Source organism: Phascolarctos cinereus, unplaced genomic scaffold (assembly GCF_003287225.1).
Source record: "Phascolarctos cinereus isolate Bilbo 61053 unplaced genomic scaffold, phaCin_HiC Scaffold_3;HRSCAF=262, whole genome shotgun sequence".
Classification (NCBI taxonomy): domain Eukaryota; kingdom Metazoa; phylum Chordata; class Mammalia; order Diprotodontia; family Phascolarctidae; genus Phascolarctos; species Phascolarctos cinereus.
In genome coordinates, this window is record NW_027555736.1 from 77,250,070 (window position 1) to 77,271,485 (window position 21,416).

The 21,416-nt window shown below is 39.0% G+C and overlaps 1 pseudogene across 1 annotated transcript in view; it reads right to left on the minus strand.

Moving 5' to 3' along the window:
• The window catches only part of LOC110203745 (cytochrome P450 2C19-like), a 118,999-nt pseudogene that overhangs the window by 7,209 nt on the left and 90,374 nt on the right, over nucleotides 1-21,416 (minus strand). The window lies entirely within an intron of this gene.

Consider the following 21,416-nt stretch of genomic DNA (forward strand, 5'->3'; position numbering starts at 1 on the left):
AAGTAACTTGGCCAGGGTCACACAGCTAGTAAGTGTCTGAGGCTGAACTTAAACTCAGGTCAGAAAGAGAGAGAAAGAAAGAAGGAAAAAGGAAGAATGAAAGAAATAGAAAGGAAGGAAGGAAGGAAGGAAGGAAGGAAGGAAGGAAGGAAGGAAGGAAGGAAGGACAGAAAAAAGGAAAGAAGGAAGGAAGAAAAGAAAAGAAAGGGGCTGTGTTGCCCAACTGGCCAGTTCCAGTTGGGTCCCAGTGAGTCAGTTACCACTACCACTACTCACAGAGGTTGTTGCTTGTCCTTCTTTCTTGAAGAGGACTATGACATCAAGGAGGTGATGCCATGGCATGCAAGTGAGTTGCATTTAAGTGAGGGAAGGCTGTGCACAGTCCACAGCCTCACTCTCTCCTCTGGAGCCATCTGGGTCCATTGGCAAGATACAGATCAGGATGACTGGAGATGACCCTGGATGCAGTGAGATTATGTCAGCTTCTTTGATCTTCATAACAACCAAAGGAGATAAGTGCTATTATTAGCTCCCTTTTACAGAAGAATAAACAGAGGCTGAGATGTTAATGGACTTGACCAAGGCTACAAAGCTACATAAGTGTCTGAGGCAGGATGTGAACCCAGCTCTTCCTGATTCCAAGTTTGGCACACTATCCATCACACCATCTATCTGCCCAGGAGATGAAATTGAAATATTTGAATATAAATACACAAAATATCTTAAGTGAAATCAAGCAAAACAAAATGAGTATACAATTAAATGTTCTATTGTGCAGTACATAAGTGCTAAGGAATTCAGAGGGATATGGTAGCTGAGCTGGTCTTTAAGAATGGCTAGTATTTCAACAGGGGAAGATGAAGAGTAGGAGGAAATACCCAGGGGAATAGGAATACTTCACAGGAGCAAAAGCACTGGGGAAAGGAGCCTGAGTTATGTTGGGAGGGGATGGTTTGCAATTCATTTTTATTAAAACCACAGGAAGCAGTTAGAAATCAGTATGGAAAAGCACATTTGGCCCAAGACATGGAAGGCTTTGAATGCCAGGCAAGAGAATGAGTATAATGTGTACACAGGACAGCGAGAAGGTGCTGTAACTGCCAGCAGAGGGGTGTTCCTTCATGTGTTCTTGGAACGTACGAAGCAGAGCCCATAGGAGAGTGGCACCTGGTTAAACCACTGGTGACTGGGGTGATGTCAATGTCTTTGGGGTCAATGGCAGACTTCGGGTTAAGTTTCATAAGACTGTGGTGAAAAAGGGAAACAATTCCATCTGAGCCAGGCTCTCACCAACACATGCCCTTTTTCTTGAAAGAGACAGATGCAGATGATAAGCAGAGACTTGGAAGTGAGTCAGGAAACAGTCAGTGAAGTTCCAAGGGTCACGGGCTCTGGGGTTTCTTGATATTCCTTCACTCTCTCCAAACAAAGTCACCCAAGGCATGAATGGTTTTTTATTAATTCATGATGAATTCCTGGGAGAAAATGGACTAGAGATGGGGGGGGGGGAACTGTAGACTTAAAAAGGGAAAATAGTCACACAACTTTTTGAGGAGGGGGCCTGGATACACAAGGTAAGTCCTTACTCTCGGACACAGGTAGTATTCAGAAGAGGAAACTGATCAGGTAGGCAGAAGTCACTGAGGCTAAGTGTGGAAGAGCAAAATGGTAACCTCTCTTTTCACCTCCCCCAAAACCCTAAAATCATTTTAGATCCCACCCTCTGTCTTGAGGGCCTCCTTAATACTTTGCTGGAATAGAATACTTATGTAAAATGCTTAAATAGTAAAATACTGGAATACTTTCACTGGATAGAGCATTGCACATGGAATCAGGATGAACAAGGTTCTAAAATGACCTCGGACACATTGGTTGTGGGACCCAATGAAGTCACTTTCCTTCTGTCACCCTCAGTTTTTCACAGATAAAATCAGGATGAGAATATCACCCTCACTTGTATTCACGGGGAGCTGAGAATCTGACGCTGTCACTTAAAAGCTCCATTAAATATAGAAATTTCTGATCTTGATAGTCAAAATGTTTCTGAGCAGATGACAATGCAGGGGGCAGACCCAAGGGTGATGGTGAGGTCACAAGGTAGTCCTAAAGAATAGGAAATATTGAGAAAGAGAGAAATTTTAGCCTTAGCTTGAAATTAATTTTCACTGAAAGTACAAGAGAATGTTACTGTGCACACCAATAAATCTAGAGAGTACCTTAGTTGACACTGTTAAAATTTCAAGCACTTATACAGTGTTTAACCACCAGATGGCATTATTTATCACTAGCTTTATCTTATTGATGAAAAGAATTCAGTTCTGTCAAGGCCCACTGGGATACAAAGAAATGGTATTTTAAAAGTCCAGGCCTTCAAACTGCTTACAGTCTAATGTAGGAGGTATTGTGTATATAAATAAGTATATATGAGATGCCTGTATGTGTACATACGTGCACACACAGATGATGAAAGGTAATTTCAGAGGGCAGCTAGGTGGTACAGCAGATAGTGTGTTAGGCCTGAAGTTAGAAAGACTCATCTTCTTGAGTTTAAATCCTGCCTCAGACGCTGAGTAGCTGTGTGACCCTAGTAAGACATTTAACCGTGTTTGCCTCAGTTTCCTCATCTGCAAAATGAGCTGGAGAAGGAAATGGCAAACTACTCCAGTATCTTTTTCAAGAAAACCCCAAATGGGGTCACAAAGAGTTAGACACAACTGAAATGGCTCAGCAATGAAACTTAGACATTAGTAGCATCGGATGGGGAAGATGGAAAGACTTCCTGATAAAGGCAACATATAAGCTGAATCTTCAAGTAAGTCAGGGATTCTCTAAGTGGGGGAAGTGAAGACCGACATTGTGAGTGAAGGATAGCAAATAGGATAGTATGGCTAGACAGTAGAGGATGTGGAGAGAGGAGGAAAGTGCAAGAAAACTGAAAGAATTAACAAGGATCAAGCTTGTGAGTAGCTCTTAATACTATAAAGTGAAGTTTACACTTGATCCTAGAGATAATGGTAAGCCATTGGAATGGTGAGCAAATTAATAGAAGGAAGCTATAACAGTCATACCTATGCTTGAGGAAAATCACTTTGGAAGCTGTACGGAGAATGGATCAGAATAGAGATTATTTAATTATTTATTATTATTATTTAATTATTACAATTTAGTAAGTAATTAAGAGATTATGGCAATACTCTATATGAGAAGTGATAAGGATCAAAGGAAGGTAATAATGACATGAGAGAGATGTGAGCTCTACTGGGAAGGTAGAATCAACAAGACTGGGCAACTGATTGGATGTGAGAGGTCAGGGAAATTAAAAAGTCAAAAATGACACTGAGATTGCGAACCGGAGTGATTTGAAATAGGGAAGTTCAGAAAAAGCATAGTTTTCTTTTTGTTTTTTGTGAGGCGGGAGATGATTAGTTTTGTTTTATACATGTAGAGCTGTGGTACCTACAGGATATCCAGTCTGAAATGTCCAAAAGGCAGTTGGTAATGTGGAACTGGAGCCCAGGAGAGAGACTGGGTATATAAATACAGTCAATCCTCAGTCCATACTTTCATTTTGCGACTTCAAGCATTAGCATGATTTTGCGAGTAACCTCATTTTCACTTTTGTGTTGGCCGCCATGGACATTTGTGGCTATGTGCAGTCCTACTAGGTGCTTCATTGGTCTTGTTAATGCCAGCATCGTAGAATAAAGAGTTTCCCATGCAGTCATTGCATGTTTTCATTGTTTGCCTTTGAAACTCAAGTTTTGTGTTACAGTGAAGCCCCCAAAGTGTAAAGCAAGTCTTTAGGGCTCTAAGGTGAGGTCAAGACCTTGCTAGTCTTAGCGTCTTCCAATAGTAGTGACTTAAACCCCACAACTTCTCCCTTGCTGTTCAGCCAAGAAAAGAGGTTTGCAGTAGTATGGGATGAGGTACAACAGCACTGCACCACCATCTAACACTGGAACATAACACTCAAGTTAAAAATGTTTTAGTTTCAAGAATTTTATTTGTTGTATAGTATTTTTGGTACTATAGATGTCATGTGTTATGAAAACGGAATATTGTCTGAAATCAAAGGTTTTTTTTTTCACTTAGATTTTATTGCAAATGGTCACAGAATTGTAGGGAATTACTAGGAAGAAAAAGTGTAGCATGTTATAAATTTTATTTTAGGGCAGCTAGGTGGTACAGTGGATAGAGTGGCAGCACTAGAGTGAGAAGGACTTCAGTTGAAATCTCCACCTCAGGCACTAGCTCTGTGACCTTGGGCAAGTCACTTACCCTGTTTGCCTCAGTTTCCTCAGCTATAAAATGAGCTGGAAAAGGAAGTGGCAAACCACTCTAGCATCTTTGCCAAGAAAACCCCAAATGGGGTTATGGAGAATTTGAAATGATTCAACAACAAAATTTTATTTTGTGTACTGTGTTTTATGGGTTATTTCATGGTTATCATGTTAGGAAAACTACATGTTATAAGAATTAATATTTTGTTATCAAGAATTGTATGCAGAAAAGTATCATTTGTGAAAGATTACAGCTTTTGGTGGTCACAGGACTCTAACCCCCTATTTCATATAGTTTCAATGCATCAGTGTTTGCATTTTTAACTTTCACACTGCTTTGTAGGAGCACAACCACTGCATATACATCTTGATGTCATCTACATAGATATAATAACTGAATCCATGGGGAGCTGAGGAAATCAACAAGTAAAAGTAAAGGGAAAAAAAGGTCAGAACACTGGGATGCTCGCAGTTAGTGAAGTGAAGAAGGAGGAGTGAAGAAAGGGAGGAAGGGAGGAAGAGGCAGAGAGTAAAGTGGAGGAGAGAAAGAGAAGAAAGAGAGAGTCACAAAGACCCAGAGAAAAGAGAGTGCCCAGGAAGAGAAAGTGTTGATCAACAGTGTCAAATGCTACAGAAAGGTCAAGAAAGATGAGGTTTAAGAAAAGAAATTACTTTTGTCAATTAAGAGAATGTTAACTTTGGAGAGAGTGGTATATACTTGTTGAGTATACAGTTACTATTGTCCTTTTCACTTGTGCTTGACTCTCCGTAACCCAGTTTCCTCAACTGTAAAATGAGAATGTAGTCACTGACCTCTCAAGGTTGTTGTGAAGATCAATGAGATAACATTTTTGAACCATATTGAACCATAACGCCTGGCACACAGGTACCTAATAAAAGCTTGTTCCCTTCTCATTCACCTCCCCCATCTAGCTGTTATCAAGTCTTGTGCAGTCTATCTTCACAACATTATCTTGCATCTATCATCTCTTCACTCACAAAGCCACCACTTTACTCCAGGCTCTCACCACTTCTGGTCTAGAGTACTGCATTAAACTTTAATTGGCCTGCCTGCATCCAGACTCCTTTCTGATCTGAACTCCACACAGCCACCAAAGTGACATTCCTAAAGCACAGGTCTGACTAGGTCACTCCCCACCTCAATAAACTCCAGTGGCTCCCTATTGCCTTCGGGATCACAACTTTTTCTACTTAGCATTTAAAGCCATTCATTACTTGCTTCTACCCTACTTTTCTAAGCTTACTAACATTACCTACTTTCACATACTCTAAGGTCTAACCAAAGTGGGCTTCTTGTTTCTTAAACATGACTTTCAATCTCTTATCTCCAGAGCTCTGCATAGGCTGCCTTCAATGCCAGGGTGCTCTCATTCAACCACTTCTTAGAACCCTTACATTTCTGTGATACTTACTCTAAATGTCCCCTCTTACAAGAAGTCTTCTCTGATTGCCTCAGTAGTTTGTGCTTTCCTCTAAACCCCAACTTTTTGGGATTTATTTTGTACAGGTTTTATATTTATTTCTCTGTATGCATCCTCATCCTCCACTTCCACCTTACATAGTAGAATGTAAACTAGTTGAAGAGGGCTGGGACTGTTTTATTTTTGGTTTTGTATCTTTTGTGCCTGGTTCAGTGTCTGGCATGCAGAAGACATTTAATAAATAATCATTCAATTGAGCTGATATGCAAATTTTCTCAAATTTCTTGTAATGCTACTTTTCTACATCCCTCATTTTATCTGGATTCTCTGCCCTACATCAAAGAGAAACATACCTAATCCCTTGCTAATGGTGTCAGACGCTGGGAAACTTTCTTTCCCAGCAAATGTATCTCTGTGACCAATCAGAGCTTTCTTAATTGCTTTATCTCCAGGTAACATGACAGCATGCTCAGAACCCAAGTACAGAGTAAATATTGGGCCATAAGTTTTTGCCAGCAGTAAGAAGAAATATAGAAGGTAATTCGATCAATTTGATAATAAACAGCTTGGATTGACATTGCTGATCTCATTGGAGAAATTTGCAACTCATTAACAACTCCATCATGACATCTTTGACATTTGCATCAAAAAGAGTCCAAGGAAGACATGCACTTTACCTAGAGTGCAAATGTCAAAAAGCCTGAAGCTGTGGAGTAGCAACCAGCAGAATGGCTGGTGAAGTGTAGTTTATGCCGCTAGAGCAGGGTCTTCACCTTCCTCCTTAACTCTGCCTCTCAGAACATCCAATTTCCTTTAAAATACAGCCCATGGGAAGCATTTCCTGATCTGCAAAGTTAGTAACATTTTCTCTCTCTATACCAAATTATAATGTATCTACTTAGTTACTTATATGATACATTCTTTCATTAGAATCTAAGCTCCTTGAAGGCAGGGTAGGGTGTGTGTGTGTGTGTGTTGTGTGTCTTTATATCTCTGATACCTAGCACAGTACCTGGCATATGGTATGTGATTAATAAATGCATATTGGATCAAAAGTGAGCAACTGTTTTTCCTTTCAATGAAGCATTGGGAGCATTACGGTTAGGGAAGTAGAAAGGTATTGGTGGAGAAGCTTAAGAGCAAGGCATGTATTATATAGTCAGAGGAGTGAGTAAGAGGAGAGGAAACGAAGGCAATAAGGTTAGATACCTTTTGCCAGCAGTTTGGCTGGGGGGAAGTTTCATTCATAACTTGCAATATACCTCTAAGATTCTCTCCTGGTCCCTCTTCTCTCTACATTCTTTCATGGTGAACTCATCAGTTTCCATGGGTTTAATTAGCATCTCAATACTAATGACTTCCATATCTATATATCTAGACCTAGATTCTCTCCAGAGCTCTAGTCCTACATTACCAACCATCTATTGGATATTACAAAATCTATGTTCCACAACCAATTGAAACTCAACAATACAGCCACTACTTCCTCATTGCTTCTCACTTGGACCATTGCAATGCCTGCTAAGTAATCACTCTATCTCACACTTCTAGACATTAAGATTTATGGTGATGCTCTCTCAGACAGCCTAACTTCCCAATTCCTCAATCTCCTGTAATACTATGACTTACCCCTCCATTCCAGTTCAGCCACACACAGGGATAGTCACACCCTGCATCTCACCATGACCCACAAATTGAAAGCACTAATATTCCTCTAACAATAACATTTTCCCCTATGTCTTATCCCTCCAAAACCCATCTTTTGTACCCACTGGAACACCTAAACCTCATTACTTTCTCAGGCCATTAGCCCTGCTCCTACTCATATCCTGTTGAATAGAACTACAGGAAGTAGTAAAACTAAATAGAGTGGGAAAATTATAGTCATATCTTTCTAATTTCAACTGAGCCTTCAGGGTAGTAAAATAATCCTTTTATTCCTTCTTAATTGATTCTCTATCCAATTCCTCTCAGCAGCTAAGCCAAAACCTGCCATTCTCTCTTCAAGTCTCTCACATTTCCCTCTATCATTTTCAGCTACAGAAAGTAAAGGATCTTGCCTCTTATTTTACCAAGAAAATTGGTAGACATCTCATTTAGCATGAGCTTCCTCTTCTCTTCTTTTCATCTCAGAATTCAAAATGTCATCTCCCACTCTGCCCTCCTTTCTCCCAGTCTCTGAAAATCAGCCAGCTTTTCTTCTTGTCAAGGTCAAGCTCTATATAGGTACCCTTGATTCCGTCCCTTTTGGTTTTCACCATAGATTGCAACCTCAACTGGTCTCTCTCAGCTTCAAGTCTTTCTTCTCCAATTCACCCTCCTCTCAGTATCTAAAGAGATTTTTACTGAAGTGTAGGTCTGACCATATTACCCATTTACTCAATATACTTCACTGTTACCCATGGGATCAAATATAAAGTTATTAGTTGACATTTAAAGCTCTTCACAACCTGGCATCCTTCCACTTTTGAGTCTTCTTGTACTTTACTGCTCTAAATTCACACTGCAATTTATTCTGCACTGGCCTACCTGCCATTCCTCATAGTTTGTTTCCTGACATGATACATTTAAACTAACTGTTTACAGTAGAATGCTCTCCCTCCTTCCCTTTGCCTCCTGTCTTCACTGGTGTCTTTCAACACTCATTTCAAATCTCATCTTCTGCAAGAGTCCTTTCCCATCACCAGCCCCTTCTTATCAGCCACTGTTAGTACCTTCCCTCTGACATTACTTTCCATTGATGATCTATACGTATATATGTACACCTCTCTCTGTCTCTGTCTCTACATCTCTGTCTCTCCATCTCTGTCTTTCTTTCTCTGTCCCTCCTTCCCTCCTTCCTCCTTCTCTTCCCTCCCTCTCTCATTATTTTCCTCTCTCTCCTGTTGGATGTGAGCTCTTTGTGCTTAAATGAAGCTTTTGATCCATTGATTGACCTCTCCTCCTCAATAGGTATCCCAGCATCATAGGATCATAGATTTAAAGCTAAAAGGACCTTAGAAATCATCTAATAAAGATCGGCTTTTAAATATTCAATTCAAATCAATAAATAGCTCTTAAGTTCATATTATGTACCAAGTGTAGTGCTAGGCCCTAGCTCTCTTTACATAGAGGTCTCAGGAGGGAAACAAAGACTCTGGAAAGATGAAGACATGGAGAGGAACTGATACCTTGATCACATCTTTTCTCAGCTTCCATCCCAAGAGACTTCAAGGAATTTCCTCTTGGATGAAACTGGGGATTCTCTCACTCAGTTGAGCTGAAATCTCTTGCCCCCAGTGGGAGAACTAATTCACGCTCTATTCTGATGTTCTGGGATATTCTTATCTTATTCTCAAATTTCTGTTTGCTTTTGGATTGCATAAACGGGTTCTTTGCTATTCACTCTGTGTGATGGCCTTCGTGTAACTGGTATTTGGTGAAAAGGAAGTGAAGACTTTGGATATAAGTTGGGGCACTCATTCTCTGTCATGGAATATCAATCAGGAGAACAGCTTGAATCTAAAGTTTCCGTTGACTAAAAATACTTAAGCAAGTAGATGGTATAATTCTACCTTAGAACCTGCTCTCTGAATAGAGCAGAGCAGCTAGCTTTGTGGTACGAAGTTTTCTGCCTGGCAAGAATCAAATTCTCTCTGGGAGAAGGTAGGTAGAGATTAATCCAGAAGTATCTATTTATGTCTCCCTGTAAGCCACATTTAAACAAACTATGTGGACACACACAATCCACAAATAGATACCAGGCAAAAGGATTTATTGATATTCCTAGTATCTACCTGCAGCTTATTTTCAATAATTGGAAGAGGAGTAGGCCCAAGTGGGAACTTTCCTTTCACATAACCTCATCTCCACACTGAAATGAGAAGCAGGCAGAGTACCAGGCCAAGAGCAGATGGCTCCATGGGAGTTTTTCCTTACTGCTACAGTACTGGAGAGTTTAGAATCCAAAGCTTATGAGAAACACACAGGAGCTCAGCAAGCAAACAACTCCTTGTTCTTTTAGACATTTGTGGCTATACTTCCAATGGACTTTGACCTGCTGGTAAAGATAAAAATGTGACACAGTCCTCTATTTTATTTTGAATTTTTGATGAAGAGTACAGTGAATAACATGGTAACAAACTGTCTCTGAGAAATGGCCTTTCATTGGCCACTTTCAGGAGCCAAGATGGCAGAGTGAAAAGGTAGTTGCTCTTACTCTCCCCTATCAACCTCTGAAAACCTGGAAAATATCACCCCAGAAAAAAAAAAAACCTGGAACACCTGAACTAGAACAAAGACAAGGAGCAGCAGTGCAGTAGGCAGCAAACAGGTCTCCCAGTGCCTCAGCAAAATCAAGGGGCCCCAGGAGGATAAGTACCCTGTGGCATTCATCTGAAAGTAGGTGAAGAAAACAACCTAAAGGCTTCCTAAAGCCCGCCTTGCTGATTCCAACCCAACACCAGGTGAGCTGTAGGAGCCCTGAAGCCCCAATTGTGAAGAAATCCTGAAGCCCAGGTGGAAGAGCAGGCAAACACCAACACCTGGACCTCCCAGTGCCTCAGTGAGGGAGGGGGAAACCCAGGGAAACCAGCTCAGAAAACCACCAGGAGCCTCAGCAATCCACCACAAAGGGAATCTCCCCGTGCATTAGCAGAAACATGGGAGACAACATTGCAGGGGGCCCCAGGTAGATAAACATCCTGCAGTAGCCTTCTAAAAGGAGCTGAAGACAGCTAAAGGAAAGGAAAAGCAGGCAACCTAGAATTGCCTGAAAGTTCCAGCCTTGCTGATTCCAGCCCAACACAAGGTAAGCTGCCAAACCTACAGCCTCCAATTCCCAGCATAAGAGGCCCACAGCAAAGCCAGTGACCAAGACCTAGGCTCCCAACACAAGAAGCTTGGGTCAGTACCCTCTGTTCCCCAGCAGGAGAGCTCAATCTCTTTAAAGGACAGGGAATAAAGAAACACCATGAGTAAAAAGAAACGTACCATAGATTCATATTATGAGAAGAGTGAAGATCAAGACAGAAATTCTGAAGAGGACAACATTGTCAACAAACCCACATCTGCAACAACAAAAGGGAATATGAACTGGTCTGAAGCCCAAAAAGCCTTCTTAGAAGAGCTCAAGAAGGATTTTAATAGTCAAATGAGAGAGGTAAAAGAGTCCTTCAAAAATACAATTGGCCAATTGGAAAAAAGATACACAGAAAAAAACAAGTCCCTAAAAAGCACAATTGGCCAGAAGAAGAAGGAAGGACAAAAACTAACAGAAGAGTAGACTGAAGAAAACAAGTCCCTAAAAAACACAATTGGCCAGTTGAAGAAGGAAGTACAAAATCTAACAGAAGAGTATGCTGAAGGAAACAAGTCCCTAAAAAACACAATTGGCCAGTTGAAGAAGGAAGTACAAAAACTAACAGAAGAAAACAATCTGTTAAAAACTAGAATTGGACAAATGGAAACTAATGTCTCTATGAGAGAGCAAGAATCAGTCAAACAGAAACAAAAAAATGAAAAAATCGATGAAAATGTAAAATACCTCATCAGTAAAACAACCGACCTGGAAAATCGACTCAGGAGAAACAATTTAAAAATTATTGGACTACCTGAAAATCATGATGAAAAAAAGAGTCTGGACAGTATCTTTCAAGAACTCATAAAGGAAAACTGCCCAGAAGTCCTAGAACCAGAAAGGAAAATAACCATAGAAAGAATCCACGATCACCACCTGAAAGAGATCCCAAATTGACAATGCCAAGAAATATAATAGCAAAATTCCAAAATTACCAGATGAAAGAGAAGGTGCTGCAAGCAGCCAGAAAGAAAGAATTTAAATATCATGGAACCACAGTCAGGATTACACAGGACCTTGCAGCTTCTACATTAAAAGACCGCAGGGCATGGAACATGATATTCGTAAGGCAAAGGAGCTTGGAATGCAGCCAAGGATCAATTACCCAACGAAAATGAGCATCATTTTTCAAGGGAGGAGGTGGATATTCAACAAAATAGGAGACTTCCAAACTTTCCTGATAAAAAGACCAGAGCTCAACAAAAAATTTGATCTTCAAGTACAGGACTCAAGAAGGACTTAAAAAGGTAAATGGGACAGAAGGATACAATATGTTGTTAATAAGGGGGGGGCTGTTTAAACCCCTACAAGGGAATATGAGACTTGCAACCCTTGAGAACTGTATTGTTATTACACCTTGTTAAAGGAGTATACATAAAGAGGGTGGATATTAGTTGACTTTGATGTAATGATAAAAAAAAATCTAATCAAGTGGGTTAAATGGATCCAAATAAGTGGATCAATCTGATCTTAGAAAAGGTACTGAGAAAGGAGGAGGCAGACAAGGGTAAATTACATTACAGGAAAAGACACAAAATCCTATTACAGCAGAGGGAAAGAAGGGGGGGAGCATTGTTTGAACCTTACTCTCATCAGATTAGGCTCAAGAAGGGCATAATATAATCAGTTAGGTATAGAAATCTAACTTGCCCTATAGGCAGTAGGAGGGAAAAGGGGAAAGAAAAGGGAGGGGGGAAAGAAGGGAGGGAAGCAGCAGTAAGACTAAAGGGGAAGAAAAGGGAAAGGGATAATAAAAGGGGGAAGGGACTGAAGGAGGCGGTGGTCAAAAGCAAAACACTAGTGAAGGGGAGAAAGGAAAAAGGAGAAAGAAAAGCATAAATGGGGGAAAAGGATGGAGAAAAAGACACAGATAGTAATCATAACTGTGAATGTGAATGGGATGAACTCTCCCATAAAACGGAAATGGATTGCAGAATGGATTAAAAACCATAATCCTACAATATGTTGTTTACAGGAAACACATTTGAAAAAGAGTGACACATACAGGGTAAAGGTAAAAGGCTGGAGCAGAATATATTATGTCAGCTGAAGTAAAAAAAGCAGGGGTAGCAATCCTGATCTCAGACAAAGCAAAAGCAAAAATAGATCTAATCAAAAGAGATAAGGAAGGAAACTACATCCTGCTAAAAGGCACCATAGACAATGAAGTAATATCATTACTAAATATATATGCACCAAATGGTATAGCATCCAAATTCTTACAGGAGAAGTTCAGGGAGTTACAGGAAGAAATAGACAGCAAAACTATACTAGTGGGGGACCTGAACCTCCCCCTCTCGGCACTAGATAAGTCTAACCACAAAATAAACAAGAAAGAAGTTAAGGAGGTGAATAGAACATTAGAAAAGTTAGGTATGATAGACCTCTGGAGAAAACTGAATGGGGATAGAAAGGAATATACTTTTTTCTCGCAGTACATGGCACATACACAAAAATTGACCATGTACTAGGGCATAAAAACCTCACAATCCAATGCAGAAAGGCAGAAATATTAAATGCATCCTTTTCAGATCATGATGCAATAAAAATTATATGTAATAAAGGGCCATGGAAAGATAGACTAAAAAATAATTGGAAACTAAATAATCTAATCCTAAAAAATGATTGGGTCAAACAACAAATCATAGAAACAATCAATAATTTCATTCAAGAGAATGAAAATAATGAGACAACATACCAAAACCTATGGGATGCAGCGAAAGCAGTTCTTAGGGGAAGTTTTATATCTCTAAATGCTTACATAAATAAAATAGAAAAAGAGGAGATTAATGAATTGGGCATACAACTAAAAAAACTAGAAAAAGAACAAATTAAAAATCCTCAACTAAACACCAAATTAGAAATATTGAAAACCAAAGGAAAAATTAATAAAATTGAAATTAAGAAAACTATTGAACTAATAAATAAAACTAAGAGCTGGTTTTATGAAAAAACAATAAAATAGATAAGCCTTTGGTTAATTTAATTAAAAAAAAGAAGAAGAAAACCAAATTACTAGTATCAAGAATGAAAAGGGTGAAGCTACCACCAAGGAAGAGGAAATTAAAACAATAATTAGGAATTATTTTGCCCAACTATATGCCAACAAATTTGACAATCTTAGTGAAATGGATACATATTTACAAAAATATAAATTGCCCAGATTAACGAAGAGGAAGTAAAATACTTAAATAACCCCATCTCAGAAAAAGAAATTGAACAAGCCATTGATGAACTCCCTAGGAAAAAATCTCCAGGGCCAGATGGATTTACATGCAATTCTATCAAACATTTAAAGAACAATTAATTACAATACTATATAGACTGTTTGGGAAAATAGGTGAAGAAGGAGTCTTACCAAATTCTTTTTATGATACAAATATGGTGTTGATACCTAAACCAGGAAGAGTCAAAATAGAGAAAGAAAATTATAGACCAATTTCTCTAATGAATATAGATGCAAAAATTTTAAACAAAATATTAGCAAGTAGATTACAGCAACTTATCACAAGAATAATACACTATGACCAGGTAGGATTTATACCAGGAATGCAGGGTTGGTTCAATATTAGGAAAACTATCAGCATCATTGAGCATATCAACAACAAAACCAACAGAAACCACATGATCATCTCAATAGATGCAGAAAAAGCTTTTGATAAAATACAACACCCATTCCTATTAAAAACACTAGAAAGCATAGGTATAAATGGAGTCTTCCTTAAAATAATAAATAGCATTATCTAAAACCTTCAGCAAGCATTATATGTAATGGGGACAGGCTAGAAGCATTTCCAATAAGATCGGGGTGAAACAAGGATGTCCATTATCACCACTGTTATTCAATATTGTACTGGAAACCTTAGCTTTAGCAATAAGAGAAGAAAAAGAAATTGAAGGCATTAGAATAGGCAAAGAAGAAACAAAGCTATCACTCTTTGCAGATGACATGATGATATACTTAGAGAATCCTAGAGAATCAAGTAAAAAACTACTTGAAATAATAAACAACTTTAGCAAAGTTGCAGGCTATAAAATAAACCCACATAAATCATCAGCATTTCTATATATTACCAACAAAGCCCAACAGCAAGAGATAGAAAGAGAAATCCCATTTAAACTTACTGTAGACATTATAAAATATTTAGGAGTCTACCTCCCGAAACAAACCCAGGAACTCTATGAACACAATTACAAAACACTTTTCACACAAATAAAATCAGATCTAAATAATTGGAAAAACATCAGTTGCTCATGGGTAGGCCGAGCTAATATAAAAAATGACAATCCTACCTAAGCTAATTTACTTATTCAGTGCCATACCAATCAAACTACCAAAAATTATTTTATAGAGTTAGAAAAAATAATAACAAGATTCATTTGGAAAAACAAAAGGTCCAGAATATCAAAGGAACTAATGAAAAGAAATGCAGGGGAAGGTGGCCTAGCAATTCCAGATCTTAAATTGTATTATAAAGCAGCAATCATCAAAACTGCTTGGTACTGGCTAAGAAATAGGGAGGTGGATCAGTGGAATAGGTTAAATATGCAAGACACAGTAGTCAATGACTATAGTAATCTATTATTTGATAAACCCAAAGACCCCAGCTTCTGGGATAAGAACCTCTTTGAAAAAAACTGCTGGGAAAACTGGAAAAGAGTATGGCAGAAACTAGGCATAGACCCAAATCTCACACCATATACCAAAATAAAGTCAAAATGGGTTCAGGACTTAGATATAAAGGCTGATACCATAAGTAAACTGGGAGAACAAGGAATAGTTTACCTATCAGATCTATGGAGAACAGAAGAATTCATGACCAAACAGGAGATAGAGAACATTATGAAAAGCAAAATGGATAATTTTGATTACATTAAATTGAAAAGTTTTTGCACAAACAAAGCCAATGCAACTAAGATTAGAAGGAAGGTAGAAAATTGGGAAAGAATTTTTACAACCAGTCTCTCTGATAAAGGCCTCATTTCTAAAATATATAGAGCATTAAGACAAATTTTTAGGAACACAAGCCATTCCCCAATTGATAAATGGTCAAAGGATATGAACAGACAGTTCTCAGATGAAGAAATTAAAGCCATCTATAGTCATATGAAAAAATGCTCTAAATCGTTATTGATTAGAGAAATGCAAATCAAAACAACTCTGAGGTACCACATCACACCTATCAGATTGGCCAACATGACAAAACAGGAAAATGATAAATGTTGGAGAGATGTGGGAAAATTGGAACACTAATACATTGTTGGTGGAGTTGTGAAATGATCCAACCATTTTGGAGAACAATTTGGAACTATGCCCAAAGGGCTACAAAAATGTGCATACCCTTTGATCCAGCAATAGCACTTCTAGGGCTATATCCCAAAGAGATCAAACAAATGGGAAAAGGACCCACATGTACAAAAATATTCATAGCAGCTCTTTTTGTGGTGGCAAAGAATTGGAAATTGAGAGGATGCCCATCAATTGGGGAATGGCTGAGCAAGTTGTGGTATATGAATGTAATGGAATGCTATTGTGCTACAAGAAATGATGAACAGGCTGACTTCTGAAAAACCTGGAAAGACTTATATGGTCTGATGCTGAGTGAAGTGAGCAGAACCAAGAGGACTTTGTACACAATAACAGCCACTTATGCAATGACTAAGAATGTTAAACTGAACCCTTCTCAGCATTACAGGATCTAAGACATCTCCAGAGGCCTCGGGATGGAAAATGCTGTCCACATCCAAAGAAAGAGCTATGGAAGCTGAATTGCTATCACTTATTTTTACCTTCTGTTGAGTTTTGTTTCATCTTTCTGATGGTTCCTCCTATTGGTTTTAATTTTTACCTACAACTTCACTAATGTGAAAATACGTTTAATGAATATGTAAATGTAAAGCCTATGTCAGATTGTGCACAGTTTTAGGGCGTGGGGAGAAAAAGGGAGAAAAATTTTCAACTCAAAAGCATATGGAAAAAAAATTTAAAACATAAAAATTAAAAAAAATAGGAATGGCCTTTCATTTCCTCATAATTTTTGAATGATAAAGTTATTTATTTGCAATAAATTATTGAAGCATAGTACTAGCTATAAGTGGTAGGCAACAGAAAGGTATTAAAAAAAAGTGACCTCAGTTGATATCTTTTGTTTCTATAGCTCATCTTCCTCCCCTCCCTAGAGAGTCATCCCTTAAAACAAAGACTATAAAGGGGGGGATGGGGTGGGAAGGATCCATTCAGCAAAACCAACAGTCCTGGCAACATCTGCAGTGTTCCGTACCTGTAGCCTGAACTCTGCAAAGAAGGGAAGTAAAATTTCTTTTTCCAGATCTAAGCTTGATCTTCATAATTACACAGTGTTCAGTTTAGGCTTTAAGGTCATTGTTCTTTCCCATTTACCCTGTGGTTTCATTATGCATATTGTTTTTCTGGTTCTGCTTACTTCACTTTGTATCTGTTCATGTAATCTCGTGCTTCTCTGTATTCTTCATAGTTATCATTTATTAAAGGGTACTGATAGTTTACTTCACCATGTATCACAACTTATTAGCTATTACCCAATGACTGATACCTACTTTGTCTCCATTTCTTTACTACAACAAAAAATGCTGCTTTAAAGATTTTTGTGTAGTTGGCATGCTAATAGAAGAATGAATTCTCAGAACTGGCCCCAGTGGTTATGGGCCATTATAAAACATGACATTTATTTTTACATATGTTTTAAAAAGCAGTCTCCTGATTAGTTTCTTTTTAAAATAGATTTTTAGTAATGTATTTTGTTTTTATATCACCTATGTTTCCCTCCTCCCAGAGAATACTCCCTTACAATAATAATTTTGAAGAAGGAAAAGAGGGAAAATATCCGCAACACCAATAAACACATGGAAAAAATCTGAAGTTATATGCAATATTTCGTATCCATGGATCTTTCCCAAACTCTTAAAGAAGTGGGGGTGGGTCAAGGTTGCTCCTTATAATTTTGTAGTATTCGTCCTCTGATCTGTTTTATATTTGTCCTTTCCATTTACATTAATGATCTCTGTTTAAACGAATACTTCACGGGGGTGGGGTGGGGACTCTGAGTAATATTGCACAGACAGTTATACCTAGAGAGGTGAAATGACTTGCCCCAGGGTACACAGGTTCCCAGCTCCACTTTAAAATTCATTGCATTGCCTTTATGTTAGCAGTCTCTCATTGTTTTTGTTTTTTGTTTGTTTTGTTTTGCTTTGTTTTTTTTTTAATGCCATTGAGAAAAGTACTCTATGGCCATAGAACTGTGTTGTTGTAAATCTAAGGCTGTTCTCTTCAGAAAGAAACTGATGATCCAAGATTTGGAGCTATCTGGAAGGAGTATTAGAAGTCATCACTTTCCATTTCCTCTTTAATGGGGACTTCGCCTAAGTCACAGAGCTAAGTGGGCAGGCAGAGATGCAGATGAAGGTCCTCTGACTCCAGATACATAAAGTTTTAAGTTGTATCAAGGACCAGCCACTCCCTCTTAGCAAAGGGGCAGAGACCCTATGTGCTGACTTGCCTACTTCTTTGCCCTGCCCTGTTCTCTTATCACTCTCCCTGAGTGTGGGACCCACACCAACTTCCCGCTAATTCAGATGCTAAGTAGAAGTTAATCTATTCTCCTCCCCAAGACCAGGCTTCACCATCTCTGCTTCTGCTCTTTTCGTTTCGACATCTCCGCTACCTTCTCACACATCCGGATTTCTGAACTACTTCCACATCACGAAATCTCGACCAATAGGACCGATCTTGCCTTTGACCTTAATCCTGGGGCTTTAACTGGTCGTCTCCTCAAGTCTACCAGCTGCGTAGTAGGAAAAGAACAGGAAAGAAGGAAACACCACAGCAAAGAGAGGGGAGAGAGATTAGGAGAGTGAAGATAGGGATGGTGTTCATTCCTTCCAGTCACAGTAGCCTCTACACTACATTAGACAAACTTCCCAAACAACTAATGGGATTTTCAGGTGGAGAAACATTGATCTAGTTAATCGTCGTGTCATGGAAAGAACTCTGGACTCTAATTCATAAATCCTCAGACCTTGAAGGGACCTCAAAAGCTACTGGTCATGACATCCCTGTCAAGCATTCATCTATCTTCTGCTTGCAAACCCCTAATGATGAAGAGCCCACTACTGCCTTTACTCTTTTTTGGAGAGCTATAATTATTAAGAAGTGTTGGCTATCCTGCATAGTTTATGTCACTTTTAAATCTGATAGACATTTTATGCTTTCATCACAGTCGCTGAAAAAATAATTGTTGAACAGCTGAAGACCAAGGACAGATCCCTAGGACCCTCTATTAGAGATCTCCATTCTAGCTGACATCTTCCTATTAATGACTACTCTTGGAGTATGGTCATTCAAGCAGTTCTGAAACTATTTAACTATTGTATCACCTAGCCCAAATCTTTCCATCTTCTCCCCAAAGATAACCTAAGGGATTTTCTCAAATGTGTGTGTGTGTGTGTGTGTGTGTGTGTGTGTTGTGTGTGTGTGGACAGTATTCCCCCATCATCCTGGAGTAACTATAGAGTCATCTGTTATTCTTTTTCTTTTTTAATTTAATTTTATTGTTATTCCACACTTAGGCACCAAAAAGAAACAAGCATTTCATATACAAAGTAGATCAGGAAATATGATTGTATATGGTTACACAAATCTCAATTACATGAGGCTTGCTTTTTAAGATTATAAAATATGTCTTACTTTTTAAAATGTACTGCTTTGTTTTCCTCAACTTCCTTTTGTTATCTTCTGTGCATTTTCTGCTAAATGACTCTTCTTTAGGGTAGAGTAACACTGTCACTACAGGCATGCCTCAGACATATTCACTCTGGTTTAGTTCATGAAAAGTTTCCCAGGCTTCTATTGTTAACCTGAAAGTTTGGTTAAAGAAGGCAAACAAGTTAGGTGATACATGATTATATAGTTTATTCCCTTTTCGCTAGCGAATCATATTAACATGGAAGCCAGAATGTGATTCAGACTCGAAGATAAAGCAAAATGAGAGAATTTTTATACAGTTTAGAGTGATCAGACTCAGGATGTCTGTGTTACAAAAAAAAAAATACAGCCCCCATATGTTTGTTTAACACACCAAAGTATCAATAGAAACTCAAGATAAGAAAAGTACCATTATTCAAGAGAGTATCTGGTCCCAGAAATCCTGGGCCCAGTGATAATGAACAGCAGGAATGCTGGGCAGTTCCAGCTGGTCCTGGAATTTGCTGACACAGGAAGGGGTGTTTTTAGTTCACTCAGAGAGAAAAAGATTAATTCAGGTTTTTGGCCCTTATTGGGGCTCAATTGATCTTAAATGATTATCATTTCCTCCTTTTGGTCAAAGGTAAGCTGAAGGCTTCACCTGTAGACCAAGGGAAAAAGGAGATAGGAAATTTATTCCTCATCAAGGAATGGTAAGGGTAATTCTGATAATCCTTCCTTCATTGACCAAGGGAAAAAAGGAGATAGGCTGGCCGTCCAGCACAGTAGGAGGAGTCAGAGTTACCTTGGGTTGTGTTAATCCCTAGGATCTGAGAGGAGGGCAGAGATATATAGATAGAACTTGATTTCTCTCTTGAAGTTGAGGATAGCCCACCAGGACAGATCCAAATAGTATAATTACACTGAGTCAATCAAGGTTCCCTACAGGGGTTCCGGAGGAGTGATTAGATAAATAGCAGAAAGCAGCAGGAGGGGCTCTGGAGGCCCAGGCTGCCCTAGAAAAGACAGGGCCCTGAGGGTTATCTAACTCTAAGCAGATTCGAGCGTTTTTTTTCCAATGGTTTCCTGAAGTAGGGGGTGCTGAGGAGATGGTCGAATTCCTTGTTAGACTGAGCCTGTTCCACCCTGAGAATCACATATGGTTTTTCAGAGCTTCCCTTTTCAGAGAATCTTAGGCCCTCAGTGGGGTGAGCCTGGGTGATCAATTCAATTGACACCCAGTCAGAGGCAGAGATAGGTTGTACTGAAGTGCATCCCGGAGGGTCTATGCACAACCAGCAATTGGACAGGTTAAATAGCCTGACTGCCTCCTGACCCAGCTTCCGATTGGGATGAGTGGGAAGGTGAGAGAAGGGGTTGGTCTTCCCCTGTGATTGGACATCCCCAGAGTCGGGCAGCCACTGCAAGATGATTGTAAATAAGCAACAGGAACAGGCTGCGAGGGGAGTCAGAGTGGGGAGAGTAAGAGACATAATGGGAATAGAGAGATTAAGCAATCTAGGACTACTAAAATATGCGTAACCAGTCGAGTATGTAAGGGGTTCAGGCAGGGAGGGAGCTTTACTTCGTGCAGGCCTGGTCTGGACTCTTGGGAAAGCTATCTACATCTGATGTTGTCTTTTTCAGGCCCCTTTGTAACCGGAGGGCAAGGTCTCCTATAGGTTCAGATGTCCACTCAGGAGTGGGCATCTTCAGATGATCCCAGAGTCCATATCCAGAAGTTGGCAGCTATGGGAGTAGTCACATAGACCTGATAGAGGCTCATAGAAGATGTATGAGTTGATAATTGAGAGAAAATAGCATAACATAAGTCTTTAGTTAAGGGCACATAGAGATGGTTCATTTTTCCCAGCCACACAGGACTAGGTTCAAACAATACAACAAAGTTTTCTTATAATTCACAAAATCACATAATTACATTAAGTTAAGTACAGATTAAATTACTTAGAGGGTTCACAATAGACTAGTTTTGAGAAGAGAGATTGACATGTAACCAAGATAACCAAGAAAACTTAAACACGAATCATACAAAGCAATACAATCATTATTACCAATGTTAATTAACATTAAATTCCTTGCTCATGTACAATAGGTTTAATTCATAGGCAGTTCAA